The following is a 12025-nucleotide window of genomic DNA, read 5'->3' as shown; positions in this document are numbered from 1 at the left end:
ATTCTTTATACCATTTCATCCAGAATCCTTCACTCTGCTGTTCATCATCGATGATTCACTCAACCCACATGATCCACTATCCTCTCAAAGTGTATTATCTCCCCTGCCCTATATGTAAGGTTGGAGACTGTGAGGACTGCAGATGCTGGAGATCAGAGTTGAGAGTATGTTGCTGGAAAAACACAGCAGGTCAGGTAGCATTCAAGGAGCAGGAAAATCGATGTTTCGGGCCAGAGTCCTTCATCAGTAATTGATCTGCTTTACTCTGCAACTCAACATTCTGTCTTCTCTCCCCACCATTAAGTTTCTCATCCCCTCTCCCACAACACTGACTCCCTGATCAGACCCTAATCTCCTCCCACCTTGATGTTAAGTGGACAGAATCCCTCACCCAAGTTTATGACCATGACCCATACCTTGAGCAACTTAGCTGAACAGCGGTGATTGCTGGACAAACAGATCCCCTGACAGATATCTGTAGAGCTCCCCAGCTGTGTTTCAGGCATCCCTAGATTGGCTACACTGAACAGACAGATGAGACCGTGACCCACTCACAGAATGAAGAGGTTTGAATCACATGATCTGAACTGATCTGACCAATTGCCCAACTGTGTCAAAGTTGAAGTTAGCTAATAATTCAGCCAATGCACGGCATAAAATTCACCTTGGATATGGTACAACAACATCACATTGTTATTTTACCACCTCCCTCCCAATGTTATCGTTCTAAACTACTCTGTTTACCTTTCTCCTGCTGGTTAAGACCACCTAACTTGCAGGGGGTTCCTTGCTCCACACAAAGAAATCTATATCAATCACCAAGATCAGTACTTTGAATAAATTATGTACAATTTTCCGTTTTATAGTCTTCTCCTAATTTGTTTAAAACCTGTAAGTAAACCTATTCAGAAAATGAAGAGTAACTCCTTGTTTTCTGATGACACATGAAGGACAAATGCAAAATGTTAAATTAATATAATCTACATTAATGAACTTTGATTTGGAGATGCCTGTGTTGGACTGGGGTGTCCAAAGTTAAAAAATCACACAACACCAGGTTATAGTCCAACAGGTTTAATTGGAAGCACAGTAGCTTTCGGAGCGACGCTCCTTCATCAGGTGATTGAAGGAGTGTCACTCCGAAAGCTAGTGTGCTTCCAATTAAACCTGTTGGACTATAACCTGGTGTTGTGTGATTTTTAATTGACTTTGGTTGAATTCCATTGATACTACTCATTGCAAAATGAGTGAAGCTACCGAGTATTTTGATAATTTCATATCAATGTAGGGCACCAGAAATCTTCCCACATGCAATTTGGGAGCAGGAGTAGGCCATTCAGCCCCTCACATCTGCTGAACAATAATAATTCCAAGGATGATCCAATTAGTCTACATTCATGCCTGTCCTCATAACCACTCACCCCTTTGCTTGCCAAAAATCAACCAAACAAATGCTTTAAAATTATCTAAAGATTCTGCTTTAGAGGAAGAAAATCCCAAAGAACCACGACCCACTGTCACAAAATATTTCTGACTTAAATAGATGCCCTTATACTAAAACAGTAACACAAAATGTAATCATGTGAATTTATTTGAAGCTTATCTAACCTCAATATAACCCTGTACATTTTGAAAAATCCTCAGCGTGTGCAGGTAGGCGGGAACAAGCCACTTGGACACTTTGCAAGTTTTTCGAAGAGCAGGAAGGAAGGGGTTGACTATCTTCAGAGAGAGCCTGATGCACGTCAGGGAGAACCGCTGCACTCCTGCTTGAGCTTTAAAATCCATCCCTCCAACCACCTCGACCTCTCCACACCAGATCGCCAAACCCTCTCCACCCAGTGTCTGTGACTTACCTAATCCAGGCCTGCAGTTTGCCCTCACCCTGACATACTGGACTGCCGGACTGTATGAGCTGCTGGGCAATCAGATTGACAGACCCTGAAGGACAGAAGACTCGGTCTGCATTAATATAGCCCTGTGCCATGTTCTGACGACAGGCCAAGCTTGTCCATTGTCAGTTGGCTGCTCATTGAATCTCTTTCCTGGAATCGAGCTGTCTGTACAAGCACTCAGCAGCATCCTTCTGCACCCACCACTATCACTTACATATCCTTTTGTACCCCCCACTACCACTTACACATCCTTACACTGATAAAGTAGACTGATTGTCCTTCTTCATTTCCACTTTCTCTCAGATTCCTGGCTAAAATATCTTCACCGTATTGCAGTATATTTGTTTTTGGATGCCTTTTAACTTATTTTTGGTTTCATTTCCCTCAGCGGTTCCGACTTCCTAAGGGCAAAACAATTTGAGACTGATATTTGCCTGCACACTATTTTAGTAAACTCACTTATGCATTCAAGTTTTTTTTTAAGTGCATTCTCCTCTCCATGCTGGAACGCAACATGTGGGAAGTTTTTGAAGTTTCCTTCCTAGGTAGCAGGTTTTTATTCTCAGCCAAGGGTTTTTTTGTTTGTGTTTCAAAATGTTTTTTGATTATTTTGGTCCAGTTATTTTTGGGCCTGTCAGGTTAATGAATAATTTTCTATACTGAGAGCAAATTAAATACTTCCGATTCTTTTCAGCTAATGTAAACATCATATGTCATGCATCCAACAGTGTGAATTGTATGTGCGTTGAAACTTTTTCTCTCATCTTAGAACAGCAAACCTGGTGGACATTTCCAAATTCCATACCTTTTCTGGCTTGTTTCATTGAAAATTGTCCAGGAAATGCATCATGTTCCAGACAGACTGTTGAGCTATTTAGTCATTCAGCTTGATTTGCACATGATGTTAATGGGCTGTTTCACTCGATGTGCCATCTGTTACACTCTGTCTAATGTGGCCCTTCCTACCTAAACAATTATTTGATACATGGCAAGCATCTTCCTTTCAAAAGCAAAAACTGAATCCCCAACCTCGTCATTCAAGGTTAGAAATAGCTTCCTTATTTGCCACCAATGGCAGTTCCCGTTTGTAATCTTCAGTTTTATGCGTCTGTTCCTCTTGATGCTCACTGAATAATTTTGCCTGGGTGTGACCTGAGGGAAAAGCAAACAAACAAGAGCCTAAAGCCCACATAAAGTAGTCATTTGAAAGCAGTGAGTTAGACGTGTTACACACAAACCTACAAAGATGAGGAAACAACAAGATTCTCAATGGCAGTATTTCCAATATCACATTGGTAAGATTAAGTCGTATTTGGAAGATCTGCTGACTTTAATCTTTGTCAGTGGGCCCACCACATTCCCAGAATGCCAGTGATGTCTCCCTACATAGAGACAGCAAAGTTGAATGCTTGCCAGTCATACTGGCTTATTGCTGCCTCCAAACCTAAACTTCATTTGCTGCCAGCAGTGTCACCACACCCATAAACCACAGATGGGAAAATTCAACTTAAATGCCTCACACATCAAACATTTACAGATGGGAAAGCATAGCAAATGTTCTTCTAAAAGGGTCTAATTTTCGTCACACAAGCTCAAGGTCATACTTTATTCCATCATAACAAACCAATCAAAGTGTCACAGAGAAGATACATTAACAGGCAGGGAATAGAGGGATGCAGACTATGTACAGGCAGATGGCATTAGGTTTAGAATAGCATTATAGTTGGCACAGATATGCTGGGCCCCATACCCGTTCTCTACTGTTCTATAGATTGGAATCTTCTGTTACACATGCCAGCTGGAGATTCACAAGATGACTATGCTTCATCTTTTAAAGAAGACCCACTGATCAGACTGCTCTGGGAACACTGCTGGATCTTCCTCTGGAGTTAGGTCCAGAGTGGGGGGATCACAATCTGCCCACGAGGAATTACCAAACAATTAGAGACACCAGCTCCTGTGTTTGGCAGCACCACGCAGGAATGCTGGTGGACGAGTGACCCCAGGGTTCAAACATCAAGCAGCAGGGTAAGTGATTTGTTGTGGAAGGCAGAAGTGGTTTTCCCAGGGGTGTAGGTCAAAGGCAGAGGGAAGGAGAGAGTTGGGAGTAAGAGCAGCAAGGTGATTCTCAGCAGCGAATCCTCTGCCTGATGTCCATGCCCTCAATCCATACACTGCGTACCTATGATTGAGGCTGCCTATTTTGTCTTCTTGCCTCCTATTTCCCAACCTCCACAAAATCCCACTGTTAGAAACAAGTGTCATCACTGCATAGATCTGAGAAAAATAAGATATACAGCATTCTCCAACCGGGTTTCACTTATCACCCAGCATGCTCCCACCTGGTTAGACATTTGCAAAAAGTTTTTTTCAATGAAAGTGGAGTGATTGGCAGAACATACTCTGAAGTCAGATTCACTGGGGATCGGTCACCTTAACTGGACACATATGATGGAGAACAAGAGGTTAGCTGACTAACTAAGTCAATGTTACTGGCAACAGGATGAGCTGAGGGTTTTCAGACAGCTTGCCATCATGTTAGTTGGAGTGCATTAGATAAGAAAGAAGAGAAGCAGTATGTCATGGTGAAACAACAGCTGATACACATCTCCTATTTCTGCACATGAGCACTATCATTGGTCTTACAAGAGCTGATGGTGCTCCATTTCATAAATGGTGAGAAAATGTAGTTTCGGATGTGACATTGTAGGAGTGCAGCATTGAAGACCATTCAGTCTATCGAACACTCTCAATTCTTTCAAAGAGAAATTCGCTTAGGTTCAGTCCCACGTTCTTTTCCCATATCCCAGAGTCTAGTGACAATGGTAGTTCCTTATATTCCAACAATTATTATCCTTCCAAAAGTATTTCATTGGCTATACAATGCTTTGAGACATCGAGTATCATGCAAAGCACAATATCAATGCAAGTCTTTCTTTCTTTTTAATTTCTTTTATGAACTTCTCCTAGGCATAAAAAGTTACCTTGCTTTGGAAAAGAGAACAAAATGAAAAGTTATTATTAAATAGAACATCCAATTCAAAACACAGGTCATTCAGCCCAATAGGTCCATGCTGATCTTAATGTTCCAACATGAGTCTTCTTCCCTCCTCCTCCTTAAATGCATCTATACTATTCACCTCAATCACTCTCTATGGTAATGTGTCCCAGAAGCAAGCCACTCACAGGGTAAGTGTCCTCTGAATTCCCTGTTTGATTTTGTAGTAGTTCGCTTAGATTAATGGTCTCAAGCTTTTCTCTTCCCCATGAGTGGAAATGGTCACTGTGTCTACACCATCAAAAGTTTTCACAGTGCTTTAATAGGACACCTGATCTCTTTTCAAGATATTTTTTGAATACTGTGGTATGCAATAAAGTGGAAGTATCAGTATGAGCCCATGGTGGATGGGATGATAGATCATAGGGTGAAACCTGACTTGTCAGATCCTACCATTGTATTTCTTTTAACTCATAGAAACCCTACAGTGTGGAAGCAGGCCATTTTGCCCATCAAAACCACACCAACCCTCCGACGAGCATCCTACCCAGATCCACTCCCCTATAACACTCCATTTCCTGTGACTAATCCACCTAGCCTGCAAACCCCTGCACAATATGGACACTGTAACATGGCCAATCCACCTAACCTGCACATCAATAAACTGTGGGAAGAAGCCAAAGCACCCAGAGGAAACTCCCTCAGACACAGGGAGAACACGCAAACTCCACACAGTCACTTGAAGTTGGAATTGAACCCAGGTCCTTGACGCTGTGAGGCAGTAGTGTTAACCACTGAACCACAATGCCACCCTAAGAGAACAAACTATGGAGGTTGGTTACTGAAAACATTCACAAGAGGCTGCCATTGTACATTTAACAAAAAACAATTTAGTAAACCGGATAAAAAAAGTCATAATACACTTGACAAAAGAAAAATTTGGGAAAATTTCAATACAGACAATGGAACAAAAAATTCAAATTCACACTATTCCTTTTATTCCTTAGCATTCAAACCCCATAGAAGATTTGCTACAATGTCCATACTGAGGCTCAGGCTGGGACAGCTGTACTCAGATACCTTGCAGCAAATATCTGTGCATTGGCAGATATTACTTTTCTTCAGCTGGCACTTTTGGAGACACCTAAAACATTGCAAATTAACCTCACTATAAAATCTAGAACAAACACATGAGTTCCTTGAACTCTGCTTCCAACAGGTTTGTCATCAGAACATTAAGCTAGAAAGATTAACACTTCAGCCTCCATTTTGTAGCACCCACAAATTCAGACTGACTCACTTTTTGGGTTGTCGTGTCTCTCTGAATCTTGTTTTTAAGCTATAACTTTCTTTTTTTACCTCTACTGATTTTTATAAAACATTGGTTTAAAAGGTTTGAAATCTTATTAAAATACAGACAAAACAGACCTCCAGACTCCCAAGTAACAATAAAGAATACTTAGTTCAATTCAATAAGCTCCACAAGCTCACAAATTAATTTCTAAAATTTGCTAACCACAATGACCCCCTCTTAAAACATGAAATAGAAACCATAAACTAAGCTTAAAATTATACAGTGAAAAATCACACAACACCAGGTTATAGTACAACAGGTTGATTTGGAAGCACTAGCTTTTGGAGGGCTGCTCCTTCATCAGGTGGTTGTGGAGGTTAAGACCATGCTCACAGAATTTATTGCCAAAAGAGTCCAGTGTCATGGAGATGTAATACAGTTAACAATCTAAAATTAAAACTTTCTTATTTTATAATGGGATATGCTGGTTACTGTTCTTTGATATGTAAACCCCAGAACTTCTTTTAAATTACATTCTCAAAATAGCTCAGATTTTGAAACAGTAGGTGAGAAGTCTGTCTGTGTCCCAATGCTATGTCAGACTGGCAAACCCTCTGTACAGTTTTACAACTTGGAGATGCTGGTGTTGGACTGGGGTGTACAAAGTTAAAAATCACACAATTCCAGGCTACAGTACAACAGGTTTACCTGGAAGCACTAGCCTTCAGAACGCCACTCGCATGTCTCCCTGACGAAGGAGCGGAGCTCTGAAAGCCAATGCCTCCAAACAAACCTGCCAGATCACAATCTGGTGTGGTCTTCAAATCACTTTTACAGAGTTTTACATGGGATTCAGACAGTTTTTGAGCAAAATAAAATGTAATTCTGCAAAATCAATTCACCTTAGAAGCTTGAATGTGTGCGCATATAGGATTGACAGATTGAGTGTGAATGTGAGTGTATGCGTGTGGGAGTGAGTGCATGTGATAGTGTGTGTGTGTGTGTATGTATGTATGTGTGTGTGTGTGTGTGTGTGTAAGCTTGGTTAAATGTGTGTGTGAGTGTGATGGGGTATGTGTGAGAGGATGTGTGTATAACTCTGACTGTGGGGGCTGTGTGTATGTGCACATGAGGGAGAGAAGGTCTGTGTGGGTGTGTAAGTATGTCAGGGTGGGTACATGCATGCATGTATATGTATGTGTGGGTTGTGTGTGTGCATGTGTGTTTATATATCATGCAGTGGGGTCACCCCATAGTGTGACATGAACCCAAGGTCCTGGTTGAGGCCATCCCCATGGGTATCGAGCTTAGCTATCAGCTTCTGCTTGGCCACTCTGCATTGGTGCTTGTCCCAAAGTCCACCTTGGAGAATGGTCACCTGAAAGCCCAAGGTCAAATGTTCTGGAGCGTTAAAGCGTTCTCCGACTGGGAGGGACACTCCTGCCTGGTGACTGTTGTGCATTGTCCATTCATCCATTGCCGTAGCCTCTGCTCGGTCTCGCCAATGTACCAGGCCTCAGGGCATCCTTGCCTGCAGCGTATGAGATAGACCACGTTAGCCAAGTCACATGAGTACTCGCCATTGTTATTAACATTTATTTTTCTTTAGAGTAGGAGTATATTTGTTCTGTGCATAATAATATATCCCATTGAATGCATGCCACTGTTTCTCTACTGATCTAGCTCTTAGCCTAGTATTCCAATTCACTTCAGTTAGTTCAGCTTTCATTCAAATTCCTTGGTTTGGTCTCCTAAATTCTCATGTTCCTCCAGTCGAACCTCTTTCCAAGATCTACATGTGTCGTTGGTATCAATGTGAACCCTGACCCTGGTTTCTCCCTTTCCCACTGTAACTCATCTCCAGCCCAGAGGAGATACCCCAAAACTTGGCAGTGGGCAGACAACATGGCCATCTGGCCTCATGGTCTTCACTTCAGAGGAAAATCTCAATTCCCCCTCACTACACAATGCCCTATTCCCACTACACTTCTTGTTGCTTCCCATCTTAAATGGCATCCTGTACAATAGCTCCATGGTCAGTTAGCTCATCCACCCTGCAGCCTTCACGGTCATTCAAGCAAGCTAATACAAACAGTGAGGCTCCTGCCCTGCTGTCTTTCAGCTCCCTTACTTGCTTCGTTTATAGCCATACCCTCTTCTCCGTGATCACTGATCCAATCAGAAGACCCTATCCTAATGGCTGTTCCTTCCTTCTGGAATTAAAGTCTCCAGGTAACTTGCTCCCTCCCTGACTGTGTCTGCAGCTTTACCACCTGTCCAATAACTCTGAGTCAAAGTTCTGACAGTCGCAAAGACTTACCATAGATAAAAATGAAAGAGTCACAGGACTGGAAACATTAACTTTAATTTCTCTTCACAGATGCTACCAGGCCTGCTGAGCTTCTGCAGCAATCTCTGTTTTTGTTTCTTACTACAGACATGTTTGTCGTAGATCATGCCAGTACCTGGGAGCTCTTACATCCAGCATTCACAGCACATTACCTGCCTTGCCATCTCTCTTACATGTTGATTAATTGGTCATTTGAAATTAAGTATTTTACTATTAATAAGCTCTACACCTCCCAATAGATTTTGACACTGCCAGTAAACTTTACAATGTTAGGACTTGCAATTTTTCTACCAATTATCTGTAATTAAAGGTTAATTTTTTTTACAATATTGGTCACTTCTTTGTTCCTTTTTGATAGTTATTTAGATCAGTAACCTAGCCTTTTTGTTCCGATGTCACTTGTTATTTATCGCTGAACAAGTTTGGGCTGGGGGTGTTGTTTACACAGCTGAATACTCTGTGGTTCTCTGTCCCCTTTCTTGAAGGCTTTCAGCTCCTGCTCTTTTAGAAGAATGAAAGAGAGGAGTGCCCACTTCCCCTCTTCAGCTAACTCCCTCAGCCAGCAAACTCACAGATCTGCACTCTGTCCCATTGTATCAGAAGTGAGTCTCTGCATTGGTGGAGGCTGCTAGCGAATGCTGTGCTTGTGCATCCTCAGGGGTGCTGGTGCTGGAGAACCTATTGGGTCTCTGTGTTTTACTGACTGTTGCCAGCTCATAGCTGTGGAAGGGGAGAGAGAGAATTACTGGTGAAGAAGCACCAAGTCCCACGTAGAGGAACTTGAAGATGGCTGCACTTCTGGGAAGAGCTGACAACGATGTTCCTTTTTGGCTTCTGCCATTCCAATTTGTGTATTAGCAAAGGAGTCTTCTTGCTCCTCACCTCCTAGCTGGATCTCATCACCTCAAATTTGGTCAGGATGTGGAGAAAAAGGAAGCACTCAGTCAGTATGGCCCTCTCTTGCCTGTCCAACGTCTCCTGTATTCCTGATGGAAGGGCTTATGCCCGAAACGTCGAATTTCCTGTTCCTTGGATGCTGCCTGACCTGCTGCGCTTTTCCAGCAACACATTTTCAGCTCTGATCTCCAGCATCTGCAGTCCTCACTTTCTCCATGAACACTTGTTGGTCCTACCTGCAAGACAGTCCAGTAAGCAGGGAATGCAATGCCCAGGAAGATTGGCAGCATAAAGTGGGTGTGAACCTTTCAATTCACATCATAAACGTGATGGTGAGGAGGGCATCTCTATGTAACATGGCTGTACAGTGACACAGTAAGCCTGAACAATGGTCCAAAGGTATGAGGCTGCAATTAGAAGGTGATGGTGCTACCCTTGTGGAGCACAGGAGGTCATTCATCAATTTCCCATACTGGGTCAAACATTATTTATGCCTGCTTGAAGTTTTGTACAACTTGGCCACCGTAGTCTAATTGGAGGGCTTCTTTCAGCCATCAAAGGATAAAAAGAACTCTCCGACCTGGATAGTCTGGGCCAGAGTGTTCACTGAGGCATCTGTGAAACAGGAAGACACCTCAAGGGTGGGAAGAGAAGGAAGTGACAACAACTGCCTGTTATGGGGCTCCTGCCTGATGACAAGGGATAGTATGCCTCTGTAGATGTTGCACTAGACCCTGGACGGTGTCATAGAGAGCGAGAACCTCTGCCCGCCAACTGCTCTTATGTCATCATTCACATTGCCATAGAACTTGCAGACAAAATGAGCTGAAGTGGAAGATTCCACAAGAAAAATCACCAAGGATCATGGCTGAAGTGTTGCTATTGAAGACACCCAGTATAATACTTCAATTCCAAAACGGAAAATCCCAGCCTACCTGAAGACCTGTTGTGTGGCTGGAAATGTATTGTTTCTGGCGTTAGTTCTTGGGCAACTCAGGCACTTTAGCACAGTGTGAAGGGAGATTGGAGAAGTAAAAATGCAGATATGCTTAGTTTGTTGAATTCTTGGGAGATGCAGCTGCCTCCAGATATCCTCACTGTCTGGGTTGGGTCATTCATCTCTTGTTGGGGTGCTTCCAAGCAAAGTGAACCTTGTAACTCAAGCAATCTCCTCCATTGTTCAAATACCTTTCCTGCCTAATCTCTTCTTATGACTTCTGAATGGTTGGGAACTCTCTGCCCCCCTCCTGGTATTATGTTTTCTGAAAATGTTTGACATTTTGGTGAATCCGTGTTCCTTTAAGTTGCCTCAGGTCTCTAGATACTGCAACAGTGCATTAGATCTATTGTCTTCAAACCTGAATTTCATTTGGTTGGAGCTCATTAAAATGGTTTAAAATTCACAAAGCAAATGAGTCAGAAGCAGATTAGGCCAATTATCCCATCAGACCCTGCTCTGTCATTCAATAAAATCATGATTGGCCTATTTATAACCTCAATTCCACATTCCCAGCTACCTCTTATGACCTTTCAACCTTTTGCTTAACAAAGGTTGACACCAGAAAGTATGGGAATGTGAGCTCGCCTCACATAGACCAGGCATGAAATGTACCTCTGCCTACTTCCACTTATGATTTCATCCAAACTAAGCTTGCCATAAAAGAAAAAAATTCTGCCCCAACTGAATCGTTTCTCAATTTTGCTGCATATACACATGATTGCTTCATTCAGGTCTCAAACATGTAGAAAGATGTAGATGCTCTGTGTTTTAATTTACTCTACCAGATAGTTTAATGATCCAACTGCGAATCCAGAAAGATTAATCTTGACAAGTATTCACATACACCTACAAGCCACATTCATTAAAAATCACCAATGATGTAATTTTTCTTCTTTACTTGGACTATAGTATGGTCCATAGATCTATCTCCATAAAAGTCCTGCAATGTGCAAGTAGGCTATTTGGCCCATTGAGCCCACCCTGACCTCTCCAAAGAGTATCCCACCCAAACACTCTCCCCTAACTCCACATTGCCCAATGGCTAACTCTCGTAGCCTGCACAGCCCTGGACTCTTTGAGCAATTTAGCACGGTCAATCCACCTAATCTTCACATCTTTGAACTGTGGGGAGAAACCAGAGCACTCAGAGTAAACCCATGCAGACACATGGAGAATATAAAAACTCGACATAGATAGTCACCCAAGGGTGGAATCAAACCTGGGTTCCCGGCACTGTGAGGTAGCAGTGTTAACCACTGAGCCACCGTGCTGTCTATGGTAACAATAAATTAGGTGAGCATTCTCAGGGGACTGTCTCAAGTTTAGGTTCTGTTTTTCTAAGTAAACAATGTCCCGAGAAGGAGCCCCTGTTCGTGGAACTTGTCCATGAATACTTTAGCGCATAATTATTTGTCTGGATATAACTTATGCATATGTGAGATACAACACAAGAGTTTGTATTCACTTTGATATGAAAACATCCATAATCTTTTTATTATTGTTATTAAAGCTATAATAGATTACACAAAATGTACAGTATTATTGTGATGCCATAGCTATGATGATGACTGAATGCCGTATGATGTAGAAC

This window comes from Hemiscyllium ocellatum, chromosome 30 (genome assembly GCF_020745735.1).
Source record: "Hemiscyllium ocellatum isolate sHemOce1 chromosome 30, sHemOce1.pat.X.cur, whole genome shotgun sequence".
In the NCBI taxonomy this organism is placed as follows: Eukaryota; Metazoa; Chordata; class Chondrichthyes; order Orectolobiformes; family Hemiscylliidae; genus Hemiscyllium; species Hemiscyllium ocellatum.
The sequence above is the reverse complement of the archived record's forward strand: the minus strand, read 5'-3'. Positions refer to the sequence as shown.